General features: G+C 41.8%; 1 non-coding gene across 1 annotated transcript; it reads right to left on the bottom strand.

Annotated features, from left to right (window-relative positions):
* Positions 1–3,315: 3,315 nt before the first annotated feature.
* Positions 3,316–3,435, bottom strand: LOC140283542 (U5 spliceosomal RNA). The gene has a single exon (XR_011910138.1). It is a non-coding gene; the product is annotated as a U5 spliceosomal RNA (small nuclear RNA).
* Between the last annotated feature and the right edge of the window lie 16,014 nt (positions 3,436–19,449).

The raw sequence follows: 19,449 nt of genomic DNA, 5'->3' as shown, positions 1-19,449 counted from the left end.
TTTTGCAAATTATGATCTGACATTCACACCTACTTGCAGTTGAACAGCTCTGCTCCCGCTTTTGATTATGTATGGTTGAATATTCGAACCTTTTCTTAACTGCTTTTTACAAACTTTGGTTGGACGTTCACACCTTCTTGTAGCCGAACACATGCACTCCTGCTTTTGATGATGTATGGTTGGGCATTCGCACCTTTTTTTTTACCCATTTTTCAGGTATTATGGGTGGACATTCACACCTTCTTGCAGCTGAACACCTCCTCTCCCACTTATGATCATGTGTGGTTTGATTTTCGAAAATTTTCTTTCATGTTTTCTAGCAATTATTGATGGACATTTAGACCTTCTTGCAGCTGAACACCACCTCTCCCGATTTTGATTATGTATGGACCGGCATTTTTACCTTTTCTAACACATTTTTCAGCAATTATGGTTGGAGATTCACACCTACTAACAGCCGAACAACTCCGCTACCGCATTTGATGGTGTATAGTCAGGCATTCTCACCCTTTCTCATCAGCTTTTTGCAAATTATGATCTGACATTCACACCTACTTGCAGTCGAACAGCTCTGCTCCCGCTTTTGATTATGTTTAGTTAGATATTCGAACCTTTTCTTAACTGCTTTTTACAAACTTTGGTCGGACGTTCACAATATCTTGCAGCCGAACACCTCCGCTTCCGCTTTTGATGGTGTATATTCGGGCATACGAACCTTTTCTTACCCGCTTTTTACAAACCAAGGTCGGACTTTCACACCTTCTCTTAGCTGAACAACTCCGCTCCCTCTTTTGATTGTGTACAGTCGTGTAATTTAACCTTTTCTTACCCGCTTTTTACCATCTATGTTCGGACATTCACACCGTCTTACAGCGGAACACCTCCGCTCCCTCTTTTGATGATGTATGGTTAGGCATTCGCACCTTTTCTTACCCATTTTTCAGTAATTATGGGTAGACATTCACACCTTCTTGCAGCTGAACACCTCCTCTCCCGCTTATGATCATGTGCAGTTTGATATTCGAAAATTTTCTTTCATGTTTTCTAGCAATTATTGATGGACATTCAGACCGTCTTGCAGCTGAACACCTCCGCTCCCACTTTTGATGGTGTATAGTCGGGCTTTCGAGCCTTTTCTTCCCCGGTTTTTACAAATTATGGTTGGACATTCAGACCTTCTTGCAGCCGAAAACCTCCACTCCCTCTTTTGATCATACATTGTCGGGCATTCGCACCTTTTCTTACCCGCTTTTTACAAACCATGGTCGGACTTTCACACCTTTTAGTAGCCGAACAACTCCGCTCCCGCTATTGATTGTGTACAGTCGGGTATTTTAACCTTTTCTTACCCGCTTTTTACCAACTATGGTTGGAAATTCACACCTTCTTACAGCAGAACACCTCCGCTCCCTGTTTTGATTATGTATGGTTTGACATTCGCACCTTCTCTCACCCGCCTTTTACTATGGTCGGCCATTCACAGCTTCCTCTCCACCATACTTGTATCCGAAGACCTCTGCCCCCACTTTTGTTGATATTTAGTCGGTCATTCGCACCTTACCCGCTTTTGGCAAACTATGGCCTTCTTGCAGCCCAACACCTCTGATCTCGCTTTTGATGATGTAAGGTTGGGCATTCAGACCTTGCTTCACCTGCTTTTCACCAAATATAGTCGGACATTCACACCCACTTGCATCCGAAGACCTCCGCCCCAAATTTTGTTGATATTTAGTCGGACATTCGCACCTTACCCGCTTTTGGCAAACTATGGCCTTCTTGCAGCCAAACACCTCTGATCTCGCTTTTGATGATGTAAGGTTGGGCATTCAGACCTTGCTTCACCTGCTTTTCACCAAATATAGTCGGACATTCACACCTTCTTGCAGCCGAACACTTCCGCTTTTAGTGTTCTATGAGGCATTCACATATTTTTTTTCACCGTATTTTATAGATTATGGTTGGAAATTCTCACCCACTCTCATCCGAAGACCTCTCCTCCCGCTTTTGTTAATATATAGTCGGGCATTCGAACCTTTTCTTACCCGCTTTTTACAAATTATGGTCGAACATTCACACCTACTTGCAGCTGAATACTTCCGCTCCACCTTTTAGGTATGTATGGTTGGCATTTGCACCTCTTTTTATACTGATTGCTGAAGATTAAGTTGTTCTTTCTCAAACTACAATTTTTTTTTAATTGTTGAAACTTGATTTGAAGTGGATAAATAAGGAGGACAAACAGTTTTAAGTCAGGCTGATAGAAGGAATTAATTTTATAGCAAAATCTGTACTTCGTCATATGTCGAGAGATGCTTATTGCTGAAGAAGTTCTTTCTCATTCTACAAAGTACAACGTTGTTTATCGTTGAAACTTGATTAGACATGAATAAATATGAAGGACAAAGCAGTCTTAACTTGGTTTGAGTTAAGGAATTCGTTTTATAGGAGAATCCGAATTCGTGCATAACTCATAAAATAGAGCTTATTTTCGGATTCCTGTAGAATGATTCTGGTTCTTTCTCATAATACAAAGTTTGTTGTTTATTGTTGAAACTTCATCAGAAGTGAAGAAATAAATGAATGCCTATCAACAAATTGACCTTCTGTTGACCTTCGGGGAGGTGAGTATCTTCACTAGACTCACCTGTCTGCTCTTCCTCCTCATTTAGCGTAGCTCCACCCTCTGCCTGTGAATTCTCACAGACTTCAACACTGAGTGGTGAGGCCTCTACAGGCCCCTCCCCTTTTTGCTCCTCACTTCCAATCCAAGCTTTTGGCGGGAAGTTTGAATTTATTGGGTCAACCTCTTCACTTTGTTCACCAACTGCCACCTTTGGTCCTTCTCTTTGTTGGCTTGACTGTGGCTTTACCGTCTTTAATTTGTTGGCAAAAGATTTAGGGCAATCTCTGAAGAGGTGATTTAATTCTCCACAGAGATTACATTTCCTGCCATTTGGACACTCTCCAAAAGTTTGCCCAATTTCTCTGCTCTTCCCACATAACACCTTGGTACAAGCCTCAACCAGGTGCCCATGCTCACCACACTTGCGGCAGAACTTGGGCTGCCCCTGGTAGTGGATGTAACCTCGGTTTTCAAGGTGGCCAGAGTGTCGCCCACCCGCTGCACTGAGCACTCTTCAGCCCTTTTAAATGGTATAACTTTGCACTCCCGCACGCTCCAGCAAGCACCATTCAAGCAACAACTTTGCACTCCAGCTTCGAACATCGGCACAGTCACAACAAGTAAGGCGACTCTACTCAGAGAAGTCACTCTGCACAGTAAGAAGATTTCTTTTGCACAGACAGAAAGGGCTTCACCCGCAAAGGTAAAGCCTGCCAAAAATAGAAACAACTCATTAGTGCTGCTCTCCACAGAAATCTTTAGTAAAAGGCGAAAGACTTATGAGAAAGAGTTATGAAGAGAAACCAGAGTACGATTATCCGTCACTGCGGGAGCAGGGCATCAGGCTAGTTGGCATAGCCACCTTCCCCATGGTGAGCTTTGCTTGGTTGAGACGCTTGCCCCCCCCCCCCCCCCCCCTTGCTCCTCGGCTGACCAAGTAGGAACAATCGGGCCCTATTCGATGGCTGCCTTGTCTTTTACTCTGTGCAAAAGACAAGGCAGCAACAAAAACACCACGAGAATCCCGTATTGAGGCTTTGTTCTGATCGCTCATTCGGTGTCGCGTTTCTTTCAAGCAATTCTCCCGGTTAGCCCACACTCGGCTCGCTCCCATAGCCGTGTTAAAGTCTACTTCGCATTCACTCTCTTTTCTCAGCAGACTCTTGGGATTTTATCTATAAAATGAATTCCTTCACTCAAACTATGTGAAAACTGCTTTGTCCTTAATATTTACCATGTCTAGAAAGATTTAAAGAAAAAAAACAACGTTGTACTTTGCAGTAAAAGAAAGAGCAAATCTAAAGTTTCAGGAATCCGAGAATAAGCTTACTTTCATGAGTTCTTCACGATTTCGGATTTTGCTATAAAATGAATTCCTTCACTCAAACTAAATTAAAACTGCTAAACCGCTAATCTGTTATATGTAAGGCAGATGTCAAATTCACCGAAATAGGATCAAAGGGTATTCGGCCAATCGAGCTGTAGCAGCTTCGGTAAAAGAGTATAAGTTGAAGAGTTTGTGAATAAAGGTGTGCGCACACATAGTGTGCTGTACGTAAATAGGCAGGGAGCAATGCCGGCTGGGGTATATGTTCTTGTATGTTGTCTGACTGTTTGATTTGAATGTGTTGTGTAAGTGTCCTGTTGAATGATACATGTTTGGGCTTTGACACGCTTCACTGTGGTTGTTAACTGTGTGGTGTGTCCTGAAATGTTATATGTTTGGGCTGTGTGACATGCTTAATGCTTGTCAGTAGCTACCCACTTATTCATATATAGCAACTGACAACATAAGAAGTCCGGACATACTTTGATAGTAGTTGTAGAAGTATCCTTATTGATAATAGATCACTAATTCATAGTGATAGAACAGTAGATGAACAGGTGCTTGCACATGTCTCACGAAAATAAAATGGGTGTATGATTGCTGACGGCAGAGCAATACTGCCAAACTTATGAGTTCTTGTGGCAAACTTGATTCAGTGTCTTGACGTGTATACGCTGTTTCGCTGACTTGATTGTCACAAGAAACAAAGTGTGTTTGATAAGATCCGACCATTTTATTACGGGAGGATCAGTATGTATGGATTCTGATGTGACTGATAAACCCATTCGTATCTTAAGCATAATCTAATACGTGAGACAACGCCCTGGCACACGATAAAAAAAAAAAAAGAGAGAGAGCGGTTTTGTGTCCCCACAGTCCATAATGTAGAAAAGAGAGAAAAAAGCCTTTCTGATTTGGTGTGTGTGCTCATAGTGCAGAGTGTAGAGAAAAGAAAGCCGTTTTGGTGTCACGGGTGTTGTGACTTACACACACACATTTCTAAATTGAGAAAGGAAATTATTTTAGAGGAAGCACTAGAGTTTAGATCCCACATTTGTTGATAGGCATTCATTTATTTATTCACTTCTGATGAAGTTTCAACAATAAACAACAAACTTTGTATTATGAGAAAGAACCAGACTCATTCTTCAGGAATCCGAAAATAAGCTCTATTTTATGAGTTATGCACGAATTCGGATTCTCCTATAAAACGAATTCATTAACTCAAACCAAGTTAAGACTGCTTTGTCCTTCATATTTATTCATGTCTAATCAAGTTTCAACGATAAACAACGTTGTACTTTGTAGAATGAGAAAGAACTTCTTCAGCAATAAGCATCTCTCGACATATGACGAAATACAGATTTTGCTATAAAATTAATTCCTTCTATCAGCCTGACTTAAAACTGTTTGTCCTCCTTATTTATCCACTTCAAATCAAGTTTCAACAATTAAAAAAAAATTGTAGTTTGAGAAAGAACAACTTAATCTTCAGCAATCAGTATAAAAAGAAGTGCAAATGCCAACCATACATACCTAAAAGGTGGAGCGGAAGTATTCAGCTGCAAGTAGGTGTGAATGTTCGACCATAATTTGTAAAAAGCGGGTAAGAAAAGGTTCGAATGCCCGACTATATATTAACAAAAGCGGGAGGAGAGGTCTTCGGATGAGAGTGGGTGAGAATTTCCAACCATAATCTATAAAATACGGTGAAAGAAAATATGTGAATGCCTCATAGAACACTAAAAGCGGAAGTGTTCGGCTGCAAGAAGGTGTGAATGTCCGACTATATTTGGTGAAAAGCAGGTGAAGCAAGGTCTGAATGCCCAACCTTACATCATCAAAAGCGAGATCAGAGGTGTTTGGCTGCAAGAAGGCCATAGTTTGCCAAAAGCGGGTAAGGTGCGAATGTCCGACTAAATATCAACAAAATTTGGGGCGGAGGTCTTCGGATGCAAGTGGGTGTGAATGTCCGACTATATTTGGTGAAAAGCAGGTGAAGCAAGGTCTGAATGCCCAACCTTACATCATCAAAAGCGAGATCAGAGGTGTTTGGCTGCAAGAAGGCCATAGTTTGCCAAAAGCGGGTAAGGTGCGAATGACCGACTAAATATCAACAAAAGTGGGGGCGGAGGTCTTCGGATGCAAGTGGGTGTGAATATCCCACCATACAAGTATGGTGGAGAGGAAGCTGTGAATGGCCGACCATAGTAAAAGGCGGGTGAGAGAAGGTGCGAATGTCAAACCATACATAATCAAAACAGGGAGCAGAGGTGTTCTGCTGTAAGAAGGTGTGAATGTCAAACCATAGTTGGTAAAAAGCGGGTAAGAAAAGGTTAAATTACCCGACTGTACACAATCAAAAGAGGGAGCGGAGTTGTTCAGCTAAGAGAAGGTGTGAAAGTCCGACCTTGGTTTGTAAAAAGCGGGTAAGAAAAGGTTCGTATGCCCGAATATACACCATCAAAAGCGGAAGCGGAGGTGTTCGGCTGCAAGATATTGTGAACGTCCGACCAAAGTTTGTAAAAAGCAGTTAAGAAAAGGTTCGAATATCTAACCAAACATAATCAAAAGCGGGAGCAGAGCTGTTCGACTGGAAGTAGGTGTGAATGTCAGATCATAATTTGCAAAAAGCTGATGAGAAAGGGTGAGAATGCCCGACTATACACCATCAAATGCGGTAGCGGAGTTGTTCGGCTGTGAGTAGGTATGAATCTCCGACCATAATTGCTGGAAAATGTGTTAGAAAAGGTAAGAATGCCGGTCCATACATCATCAAAAGCGAGAGAGGTTGTGTTCGGCTGCAAGTAGGTGTGAATGTCCAGCCATAATTACTCACAAACGGGTAAGAAAAGGTAGTATTGCCAGACCATATATGATCAAAACAGGGAGCGGAGGTGGTTCAGCTGCAAGAAGGTTTGAATGTCCGACTAAAGTTCAAATATATTAACAAAAGCGGGAGGAGAGGTCTTCGGATGAGAGTGGTTGAAAATTTCCAACCATAATGTATAAAATGCGGTGAAAAAAAGGTGTCATAGAACACTAAAAGGTGGAGCGGAAGTGTCCGGCTGCAAGAAGGTGTGACTGTCCGACTATATTTGGTGAAAAGCAGGTGAAGCAAGGTCTGAATGCCCAACCTTACATCATCAAAAGCGAGATCAGAGGTGTTTGGCTGCAAGAAGGCCATAGTTTGCCAAAAGCGGGTAAGGTGCGAATGTCCGACTAAATATCAACAAAATTTGGGGCGGAGGTCTTCGGATGCAAGTTGGTGTGAATGTCCGACTATATTTGGTGAAAAGCAGGTGAAGCAAGGTCTGAATGCCCAACCTTACATCATCAAAAGCGAGATCAGAGGTGTTTGGCTGCAAGAAGGCCATAGTTTGCCAAAAGCGGGTAAGGTGCGAATGACCGACTAAATATCAACAAAAGTGGGGGCGGAGGTCTTCGGATGCAGGTGGGTGTGAATATCCCACCATACAAGTATGGTGGAGAGGAAGCTGTGAATGGCCGACCATAGTAAAAGGCGGGTGAGAGAAGGTGCGAATGTCAAACCATACATAATCAAAACAGGGAGCGGAGGTGTTCTGCTGTAAGAAGGTGTGAATGTCCAACCATAGTTGGTAAAAAGCGGGTAAGAAAAGGTTAAAATACCCGACTGTACACAATCAATAGCGGGAGCGGAGTTGTTCGGCTACTAAAAGGTGTGAAAGTCCGACCATGGTTTGTAAAAAGCGGGTAAGAAAAGGTGCGAATGCCCGACAATGTATGATCAAAAGAGGGAGTGGAGGTTTTCGGCTGCAAGAAGGTCTGAATGTCCAACCATAATTTGTAAAAACCGGGGAAGAAAAGGCTCGAAAGCCCGACTATACACCATCAAAAGTGGGAGCGGAGGTGTTCAGCTGCAAGACGGTCTGAATGTCCATCAATAATTGCTAGAAAACATGAAAGAAAATTTTCGAATATCAAACTGCACATGATCATAAGCGGGAGAGGAGGTGTTCAGCTGCAAGAAGGTGTGAATGTCTACCCATAATTACTGAAAAATGGGTAAGAAAAGGTGCGAATGCCTAACCATACATCATCAAAAGAGGGAGCGGAGGTGTTCCGCTGTAAGACGGTGTGAATGTCCGACCATAGATGGTAAAAAGCGGGTAAGAAAAGGTTAAATTACCCGACTGTACACAATCAAAAGCGGGAGCGGAGGTGTTCGGCTGCAAGATATTGTGAACGTCCGACCAAAGTTTGTAAAAAGCAGTTAAGAAAAGGTTCGAATATCTAACCAAACATAATCAAAAGCGGGAGCAGAGCTGTTCGACTGGAAGTAGGTGTGAATGTCAGATCATAATTTGCAAAAAGCTGATGAGAAAGGGTGAGAATGCCCGACTATACACCATCAAATGCGGTAGCGGAGTTGTTCGGCTGTGAGTAGGTGTGAATCTCCAACCATAATTGCTGAAAAATGTGTTAGAAAAGGTAAAAATGCCGGTCCATACATCATCAAAATCGGGAGAGGTGGTGTTCAGCTGCAAGAAGGTCTAAATGTCCATCAATAATTGCTAGAAAACACGAAAGAAAATTTTCGAAAATCAAACCACACATGATCATAAGTGGGAGGGGAGGTGTTCAGCTGCAAGAAGGTGTGAATGTCCACCCATAATACCTGAAAAATGGGTAAAAAAAAGGTGCGAATGCCCAACCATACATCATCAAAAGCAGGAGTGCATGTGTTCGGCTACAAGAAGGTGTGAACGTCCAACCAAAGTTTGTAAAAAGCAGTTAAGAAAAGGTTCGAATATCCAACCAAACATAATCAAAAGCGGGAGCAGAGCTGTTCGACTGCAAGTAGGTGTGAATGTCAGATCATAATTTGCAAAAAGCTGATGAGAAAGGGTGAAAATGCCCGACTATACACCATCAAATGCGGGAGCGGAGTTGTTCGGCTGTGAGTAGGTGTGAATCTCCGACCATAATTGCTGAAAAATGTGTTAGAAAAGGTAAGAATGCCGGTCCATACATCATCAAAAGCGAGAGAGGTTGTGTTCGGCTGCAAGTAGGTGTGACTGTTCGACTAAAGTTTGTAAAAAGTGGGTAAGACAAGGTGCGAATGCCTGACAATGTATGATCAAAAGCGGGAGCGGAGGTGTTCAGCTGCAAGAAGGTCTACATGTCCATCAATAATTGCTAGAAAACATGAAAGAAACTTTTCGAAAATAAAACCACACATGATCATAAGTGGGATAGGAGGTGTTCAGCTGCAAGGTGTGAATGTCCACCAATAATTCCTGAAAAATTGGCAAAAAAAAGGTGTGAATGCCCAACCATACATCATCAAAAGCAGGAGTGGAAGTGTTCGGCTACAAGAAGGTGTGAACGTCCAACCAAAATATGTAAAAAGCAGTTAAGAAAAGGTTCGAATATCCAACCAAACATAATCAAAAGCGGGAGCAGAGCTTTTCGACTGCAAGTAGGTGTGAATGTCAGATCATAATTTGCAAAAAGCTGATGAGAAAGGGTGAGAATGCCCGACTATACATCATCAAATGCGGGAGCGGAGTTGTTCGGCTGTGAGTAGGTGTGAATCTCCGACCATAATTGCTGAAAAATGTGTTAGAAAAGGTAAAAATGCCGGTCCATACATCATCAAAAGCGAGAGAGGTTGTGTTCGGCTGCAAGTAGGTGTGAATGTCCAGCCATAATTACTCACAAACGGGTAAGAAAAGGTAGTATTGCCAGACCATATATGATCAAAACAGGGAGCGGAGGTGGTTCAGCTGCAAGAAGGTTTGAATGTCCGACTAAAGTTCAAATATATTAAAGAAAGCGGGAGGAGAGGTCTTCGGATGAGAGTGGTTGAAAATTTCCGACCATAATGTATAAAATGCGGTGAAAAAAAGGTGTGATAGAACACTAAAAGGTGGAGCGGAAGTGTTCGGCTGCAAGAAGGTGTGAATGTCCGACTATATTTGGTGAAAAGCAGGTGAAGCAAGGTCTGAATGCCCAACCTTACATCATCAAAAGCGAGATCAGAGGTGTTTGGCTGCAAGAAGGCCATAGTTTGCCAAAAGCGGGTAAGGTGCGAATGTCCGACTAAATATCAACAAAATTTGGGGCGGAGGTCTTCGGATGCAAGTGGGTGTGAATATCCCACCATACAAGTATGGTGGAGAGGAAGCTGTGAATAGCCGACCATAGTTTGGAAAAAGCGGGTAAGAAAAGGTTTGAATGCCCGAACATACACCATCAAAAGAGGGAGCGGAGGTGTTCCGCTGTACGAAGGTGTGAATGTCCGACCATAGTTGGTAAAATGCGGGTAAGAAAAGGTTAAAATACCCGACTGTACACAATCAATAGCGGGAGCGGATGTGTTCGGCTACAAGAAGGTGTGAAAGTCCGACCATGGTTTGTAAAAAGCGGGTAAGAAAAGGTGCGAATGTCCGACAATGTATGATCAAAAGAGAGAGCGGAGGTTTTCGGATACAAGAAGGTTTGAATGTCCGACCATAGTTTGTAAAAAGCGGGTAAGAAAAGCTTCGAATGCCCGACTATACACCATCAAAAGCGGGAGCAGAGGTGTTCCGCTGTAAGACGGTGTGAATGTCCGACCATAGTTGGTAAAAAGCGGGTAAGAAAAGGTTAAAATACCCGACTGTACACAATCAATAGCGGGAGCGGAGTTGTTCGGCTACAAGAAGGTGTGAAAGTCCGACCATGGTTTGTAAAAAGCAGTTAAGAAAAGGTTCGAATATCCAACCAAACATAATCAAAAGCGGGAGCAGAGCTTTTCGACTGCAAGTAGGTGTGAATGTCCAGCCATAATTACTCACAAACGGGGGAAGAAAAGGTAGTATTGCCAGACCATACATGATCAAAAGAGAGAGCGGAGGTGTTCGGCTGCAAGGTCTGAATGTCCAACCATAATTTGTAAAAACCGGGTAAGAAAAGGCTCGAAAGCCCGACTATACATCATCAAAAGCGGGAGCGGAGGTGTTCAGCTGCAAGAAGGTGTGAATGTTCGACTAAAGTTTGTAAAAAGCTGGTAAGACAAGGAGCGATGTCCCGACATTGTATGATCAAAAGCGGGAGCGGAGGTGTCCAGCTGTGAGTAGGTGTGAATGTCCGACCATAATTGCTGAAAAATGTGTTAGAAAAGGTAAGAATACTGGACCATACATCATCAAAAGCGGGAGAGGTGGTGTTCGGCTGCAAGAAGGTGTGAAAGTCCGACAATGGTTTGTAAAAAGCGGGTAAAAAAAGGTTCGAATGCCCGAATATACATCATCAAAAGCGGAAGTGGAGGTGTTCGGATGCAAGAAGGTGTGAACGTCCGACCAAAGTTTGTAAAAAGCAGTGAAAAGCGAGAAAAAGCATTTCGTGAGTTTTAACTTGGTTTGAGTGAATGAATTCATTTTATACATAAAATCCGAAATCGTGCAGAACTCATGAAAATAAGCTTATTCTCGGATTCCTAAAACTTTTGATTTGCTCTTTCTTTTATTGCAAAGTACAACGTTGTTTTTTTGTTTAAATCTATCGAGACATTGATATATATGAAGGTAAAAGCCGTTTTAACATAGTTTGAGTGAAGGAATTAATTTTATAGATAAAATCCCAAATCATGCAGAACTCCTCAAAAGGGAGGTATGGCTTAATCACAAGTGTGGCTCATTCTCATTCAGGGTAATATGAGGAAGTTTATGCTTGAAATATATGTAGAAATGGGTACATATGAAGGACAAAGCAGTGTTAACTTAGTTTGCGTGAAGAAATTCATTTTATACATAAAATCCGAAATCGTGCAGAACTCATGAAAATAAGCTTATTCTCGGATTCCTAAAACTTTTGATTTGCACTTTCTTTTACTGCAAAGTACAACGATGTTTTTTGTTGAAATCTATCTAGACATTGATAAATACCAGCCGAAACTCTGCTGCCGCTTTTGATAATTTATGGTTGGGCATTCTTACCTTTTCTTACCCGCTTTTTACAAATTATGATCTTACATTCACACCTACTTGCAGTCGAACAACTTCTCATCCACTTATGATCATGTGCGGTTGGGCTTTCGCACCTTTTCTTACCCATTTTTCAGTAATTATGGGTGGACATTCAGACCTTCTTGCAGCCGAAAACCTCCGCTCCTCTTTTGATCATACATTGTCGGGCATTGACACCTTGTCTTACCCGCTTTTTAATAACTTTAGTCGGACATTCAAACCTTCTTGCAGCTGAACCGCCTCCGCTCCCTGTTTTGATCATATATGGTCTGGTAATAGTACCTTTTCTTACCCGTTTGTGAGTAATTATGGCTGGACATTCACACCTTCTTGCAGCCGAACACAACCTCTCCCGCTTTTGATGATATATGGTCCGGCATTCTAGTCTTTTCTATCACATTTTTCAGCAATTATGATCTGATATTCACACCTACTTGCAGTCGAACAGCTCTGCTCCCGGTTTTGATTATGTTCGGTTGGATATTCAAACCTTTTCTTAACTGCTTTTTACAAACTTTGGTCGGACGTTCACACCTTCTTGCAGCCGAACACCCCCGCTTCCGCTTTTGATGGTATATATTTGGGTATTCGAACCTTCTCTTACCCGCTTTTTACAAACCATGGTTGGACTTTCATACCTTCTTGTAGCTGAACAACTCCACTCCTGCTTTTGATGATTTATAGTTGGACATTCGCATCTTTTCCTATCCATTTTTCAGTAATTATGGGTGGATATTCACATCTTCTTGCAGCTGAACACCTCCTCTCCCGCTAATGATCATGTAAGGTTTGATATTCGAAAATTTTCTTTCATGTTTTAAAGCAATTATTAATGGACATTCAAACCTACTTGCAGCCGAACACCACCTCTCCCGCTTTTGATGATGTATGGACCGGCATTCTTACCTTTTCTAACAAATTTTTCAGCAATTATGGTTGGAGAATCACACTTACTCACAGCCGAACAACTCCGCTACGGCATTTGATGGTGTATAGTCGGGATTTCTCACCCTTTCTCATCAGCTTTTTGCAAATTATTCTCTGACATTCACACCTACTTGCAGTCGAACAGCTCTGCTCCCGCTTTTGATTATGTTTGGTTAGATATTCGAACCTTTTCTTAACTGCTTTTTTACAAACTTTGGTCGGACGTTCACACCTTCTTACAGCAGAACACCTCTGCTCCCTGTTTTGATTATGTATGGTTTGACATTCGCACCTTTTCTTATCCATTTTTCAGTAATTATGGGTAGACATTCACACCTTCTTGCAGCTGAACACCTCCTCTCCCGCTTATGATCATGTGCAGTTTGATATTTGAAAATTTTCTTTCATGTTTTCTAGCAATTATTGATGGACATTCAGACCGTCTTGCAGCTGAACACCTCCACTCCCACTTTTGATGGTGTATAGTCGGGCTTTCGAGCCTTTTCTTCCCCGGTTTTTACAAATTATGGTTGGACATTCAGACCTTCTTGCAGCCGAAAACTTCCACTCCCTCTTTTGATCATACATTGTCGGGCATTCGCACCTTTTTGTACCCGCTTTTTACAAACCATGGTCGGACTTTCACACCTTTTAGTAGCCGAACAACTCCGCTCCCGCTATTGATTGTGTACAGTCGGGTATTTTAACCTTTTCTTACCCGCTTTTTACCAACTATGGTTGGACATTCACACCTTCTTACAGCAGAACACCTCCGCTCCCTGTTTTGATTATGTATGGTTTGACATTCGCACCTTCTCTCACCCGCCTTTTACTATGGTCGGCCATTCACAGCTTCCTCTCCACCATACTTGTATGGTGGGATATTCACACCCACTTGCATCCGAAGACCTCCGCCCCCACTTTTGTTGATATTTAGTCGGTCATTCGCACCTTACCCGCTTTTGGCAAACTATGGCCTTCTTGCAGCCAAACACCTCTGATCTCGCTTTTGATGATGTAAGGTTGGGCATTCAGACCTTGCTTCACCTGCTTTTCACCAAATATAGTCGGACATTCACACCCACTTGCATCCGAAGACCTCCGCCCCAAATTTTGTTGATATTTAGTCGGACATTCGCACCTTACCCGCTTTTGGCAAACTATGGCCTTCTTGCAGCCAAACACCTCTGATCTCGCTTTTGATGATGTAAGGTTGGGCATTCAGACCTTGCTTCACCTGCTTTTCACCAAATATAGTCGGACATTCACACCTTCTTGCAGCCGAACACTTCCGCTCCACCTTTTAGTGTTCTATCACACCTTTTTTTCACCGCATTTTATACATTATGGTTGGAAATTTTCAACCACTCTCATCCGAAGACCTCTCCTCCCGCTTTTGTTAATATATTTGAACTTTAGTCAGACATTCAAACCTTCTTGCAGCTGAACCACCTCCGCTCCCTGTTTTGATCATATATGGTCTGGCAATACTACCTTTTCTTACCCGTTTGTGAGTAATTATGGCTGGACATTCACACCTACTTGCAGCCGAACACAACCTCTCTCGCTTTTGATGATGTATGGACCGGCATTCTTACCTTTTCTAACACATTTTTCAGCAATTATGGTCGGAGATTCACACCTACTCACAGCCGAACAACTCCGCTCCCGCATTTGATGGTGTATAGTCGGGCATTCTCACCCTTTCTCATCAGCTTTTTGCAAATTATGATCTGACATTCACACCTACTTGCAGTCGAACAGCTCTGCTCCCGCTTTTGATTATGTATGGTTGGATATTCGAACCTTTTCTTAACTGCTTTTTACAAACTTTGGTTGGACGTTCACACCTTCTTGTAGCCGAACACATGCACTCCTGCTTTTGATGATGTATGGTTGGGCATTCGCACCTTTTTTTTACCCATTTTTCAGGTATTATGGGTGGACATTCACACCTTCTTGCAGCTGAACACCTCCTCTCCCACTTATGATCATGTGTGGTTTGATTTTCGAAAATTTTCTTTCATGTTTTCTAGCAATTATTGATGGACATTTAGACCTTCTTGCAGCTGAACACCACCTCTCCAGATTTTGATGATGTATGGACCGGCATTTTTACCTTTTCTAACACATTTTTCAGCAATTATGGTTGGAGATTCACACCTACTTGCAGCCGAACAACTCCGCTACCGCATTTGATGGTGTATAGTCGGGCATTCTCACCCTTTCTCATCAGCTTTTTACAAATTATGATCTGACATTCACACCTACTTCCAGTCGAACAGCTCTGCTCCCGCTTTTGATTATGTTTGGTTAGATATTCGAACCTTTTCTTAACTGCTTTTTACAAACTTTGATCGGACGTTCACAATATCTTGCAGCCGAACACCTCCGCTTCCGCTTTTGATGGTGTATATTCGGGCATACGAACCTTTTCTTACCCGCTTTTTACAAACCAAGGTTGGACTTTCACACCTTCTCTTAGCTGAACAACTCCGCTCCCTCTTTTGATTGTGTACAGTCGGGTAATTTAACCTTTTCTTACCCGCTTTTTACCATCTATGGTCGGACATTCACACCGTCTTACAGCGGAACACCTCCGCTCCCTCTTTTGATGATGTATGGTTAGGCATTCGCACCTTTTCTTACCCATTTTTCAGTAATTATGGGTAGACATTCACACCTTCTTGCAGCTGAACACCTCCTCTCCCGCTTATGATCATGTGCAGTTTGATATTCGAAAATTTTCTTTCATGTTTTCTAGCAATTATTGATGGACATTCAGACCGTCTTGCAGCTGAACACCTCCGCTCCCACTTTTGATGGTGTATAGTCGGGCTTTCGAGCCTTTTCTTCCCCGGTTTTTACAAATTATGGTTGGACATTCAGACCTTCTTGCAGCCGAAAACTTCCACTCCCTCTTTTGATCATACATTGTCGGGCATTCGCACCTTTTCTTACCCGCTTTTTACAAACCATGGTCGGACTTTAACACCTTTTAGTAGCCGAACAACTCCGCTCCCGCTATTGATTGTGTACAGTCGGGTATTTTAACCTTTTCTTACCCGCTTTTTACCAACTATGGTTGGACATTCACACCTTCTTACAGCAGAACACCTCCGCTCCCTGTTTTGATTATGTATGGTTTGACATTCGCACCTTCTCTCACCCGCCTTTTACTATGGTCGGCCATTCACAGCTTCCTCTCCACCATACTTGTATGGTGGGATATTCACACCCACTTGCATCCGAAGACCTCCGCCCCCACTTTTGTTGATATTTAGTCGGTCATTCGCACCTTACCCGCTTTTGGCAAACTATGGCCTTCTTGCAGCCAAACACCTCTGATCTCGCTTTTGATGATGTAAGGTTGGGCATTCAGACCTTGCTTCACCTGCTTTTCACCAAATATAGTCGGACATCCACACCTTCTTGCAGCCGAACACTTCCGCTTTTAGTGTTCTATGAGGCATTCACATATTTTATTTCACCGTATTTTATAGATTATGGTTGGAAATTCTCACCCACTCTCATCCGAAGACCTCTCCTCCCGCTTTTGTTAATATATAGTCGGGCATTCGAACCTTTTCTTACCCGCTTTTTACAAATTATGGTCGAACATTCACACCTACTTGCAGCTGAATACTTCCGCTCCACCTTTTAGGTATGTATGGTTGGCATTTGCACCTCTTTTTATACTGATTGCTGAAGATTAAGTTGTTCTTTCTAAAACTACAAATTTTTTTTAATTGTTGAAACTTGATTTGAAGTGGATAAATAAGGAGGACAAACAGTTTTAAGTCAGGCTGATAGAAGGAATTAATTTTATAGCAAAATCTGTATTTCGTCATATGTCGAGAGATGCTTATTGCTGAAGAAGTTCTTTCTCATTCTACAAAGTACAACGTTGTTTATCGTTGAAACTTGATTAGACATGAATAAATATGAAGGACAAAGCAGTCTTAACTTGGTTTGAGTTAATGAATTCGTTTTATAGGAGAATCCGAATTCGTGCATAACTCACAAAATAGAGCTTATTTTCGGATTCCTGAAGAATGAGTCTGGTTCTTTCTCATAATACAAAGTTTGTTGTTTATTGTTGAAACTTCATCAGAAGTGAAGAAATAAATGAATGCCTATCAACAAATGTGGGATCTAAACTCTAGTGCTTCCTCTAAAATAATTTCCTTTCTCAATTTAGAAATGTGTGTGTGTAAGTCACAACACCCGTGACACCAAAACGGCTTTCTTTTCTCTACACTCTGCACTATGAGCACACACACCAAATCAGAAAGGCTTTTTTCTCTCTTTTCTACATTATGGACTGTGGGGACACAAAACCGCTCTCTCTCTTTTTTTTTTTTATCGTGTGCCAGGGCGTTGTCTCACGTATTAGATTATGCTTAAGATACGAATGGGTTTATCAGTCACATCAGAATCCATACATACTGATCCTCCCGTAATAAAATGGTCGGATCTTATCAAACACACTTTGTTTCTTGTGACAATCAAGTCAGCGAAACAGCGTATACACGTCAAGACACTGAATCAAGTTTGCCACAAGAACTCATAAGTTTGGCAGTATTGCTCTGCCGTCAGCAATCATACACCCATTTTATTTTCGTGAGACATGTGCAAGCACCTGTTCATCTACTGTTCTATCACTATGAATTAGTGATCTATTATCAATAAGGATACTTCTACAACTACTATCAAAGTATGTCCGGACTTCTTATGTTGTCAGTTGCTATATATGAATAAGTGGGTAGCTACTGACAAGCATTAAGCATGTCACACAGCCCAAACATATAACATTTCAGGACACACCACACAGTTAACAACCACAGTGAAGCGTGTCAAAGCCCAAACATGTAACATTCAACAGGACACTTACACAACACATTCAAATCAAACAGTCAGACAACATACAAGAACATATACCCCAGCCGGCATTGCTCCCTGCCTATTTTCGTACAGCACACTATGTGTGCGCACACCTTTATTCACAAACTCTTCAACTTATACTCTTTTACCGAAGCTGCTACAGCTCGATTGGCCGAATACCCTTTGATCCTATTTCGGTGAATTTGACATCTGCCTTACATATAACAGATTAGCGGTTTAGCAGTTTTAATTTAGTTTGAGTGAAGGAATTCATTTTATAGCAAAATCCGAAATCGTGAAGAACTCATTAAAGTAAGCTTATTCTCGGATTCCTGAAACTTTAGATTTGCTCTTTCTTTTACTGCAAAGTACAACGTTGTTTTTTTTGTTTAAATCTTTCTAGACATGGTAAATATTAAGGACAAAGCAGTTTTCACATAGTTTGAGTGAAGGAATTCATTTTATAGATAAAATCCCAAGAGTCTGCTGAGAAAAGAGAGTGAATGCGAAGTAGACTGTAACACAGCTATGGGAGCGAGCCGAGTGTGGGCTAACAGGGAGAATTGCTTGAAAGAAACGCGACACCGAATGAGCGATCAGAACAAAGCCTCAATACGGGATTCTCGTGGTGTTTTTGTTGCTGCCTTGTCTTTTGCACAGAGTAAAAGACAAGGCAGCTATCGAATAGGGCCCAATTGTTCCTAGTTGGTCAGCCGAGGAACAAGGGGGGGGGGGGGGGAGCAAGCGTCTCAACCAAGCAAAGCTCACCATGGGGAAGGTGGCTATGCCAACTAGCCTGATGCCCTGCTCCCGCAGTGACGGATAATCGTACTCTGGTCCAGGCTCTCAGAGCTAACAAAGCTAATTTATGTGCAATTATTAATGACAGTAGAGGACAATCTCTCTCGTTGGAAGTCCTTACCTATATCACTTATGGGGAGAGTTACAACCATTAAAATGATGATACTACCAAAAGTTAACTATTTGTTCTCAATGATCCCCATAAAACCAACCTGCTACTTGGTTTAAGTCACTAGATTCATGCATCTCCAAATTTCTGTGGAAAAACAAACCACAGTTTGTTTAAAAACCCTACAGAAGACCAAGGACAGTGGTGGATTAGATTTACCTAATTTTCAGCACTATTCCTTAGCCAATAGGTTACGGTATATATCAAAATGGTTTAAACCTAGCCCAATAGATGAACATGGATAAATATAGAACAAGCATTGTGTGATAATCTGGAAATCTCTGACCTGCCACTTATTAGTCAAAACGTAAAAAATCACAAATGTTTCAAAAGCATTAACATCAGCACCTCTCTGACAGCCTGGTGGGAATTTCTTAAAATAACAAAGTCTTCACTTGTCCCGTGTAAGCTTACACCCATCTGGAACAATCCTGACATCCTGCAAAACAAAAAAATGCTAAACTTTACTCTGTGGAAGATCAAAGGAATCAAACATCTGGAACATATAATCCAAAATGGACATTTTATTTCATTTGATGAGCTCATATCACAACATGAGATAGGCAGCAATAAATTCCTAGAATATCAACAACTTAAGTCTATAATAACAAAGAAATATATCCTCCACCAACCAGACTTACAACTCCCGATTAGGGTAGTAGAATTTCTAAGCATCTGCACCCCAAAACTACTATCAAAAATATATAAATTATTGTCTAAGATA

The sequence above is a fragment of the Leuresthes tenuis genome, unplaced genomic scaffold (assembly GCF_036924035.1).
Source record: "Leuresthes tenuis unplaced genomic scaffold, fLeuTen1.0.hap1 SCAF_23, whole genome shotgun sequence".
Classification (NCBI taxonomy): Eukaryota; Metazoa; Chordata; class Actinopteri; order Atheriniformes; family Atherinopsidae; genus Leuresthes; species Leuresthes tenuis.
The sequence above is the reverse complement of the archived record's forward strand: the minus strand, read 5'-3'. Positions and strand labels throughout refer to the sequence as shown.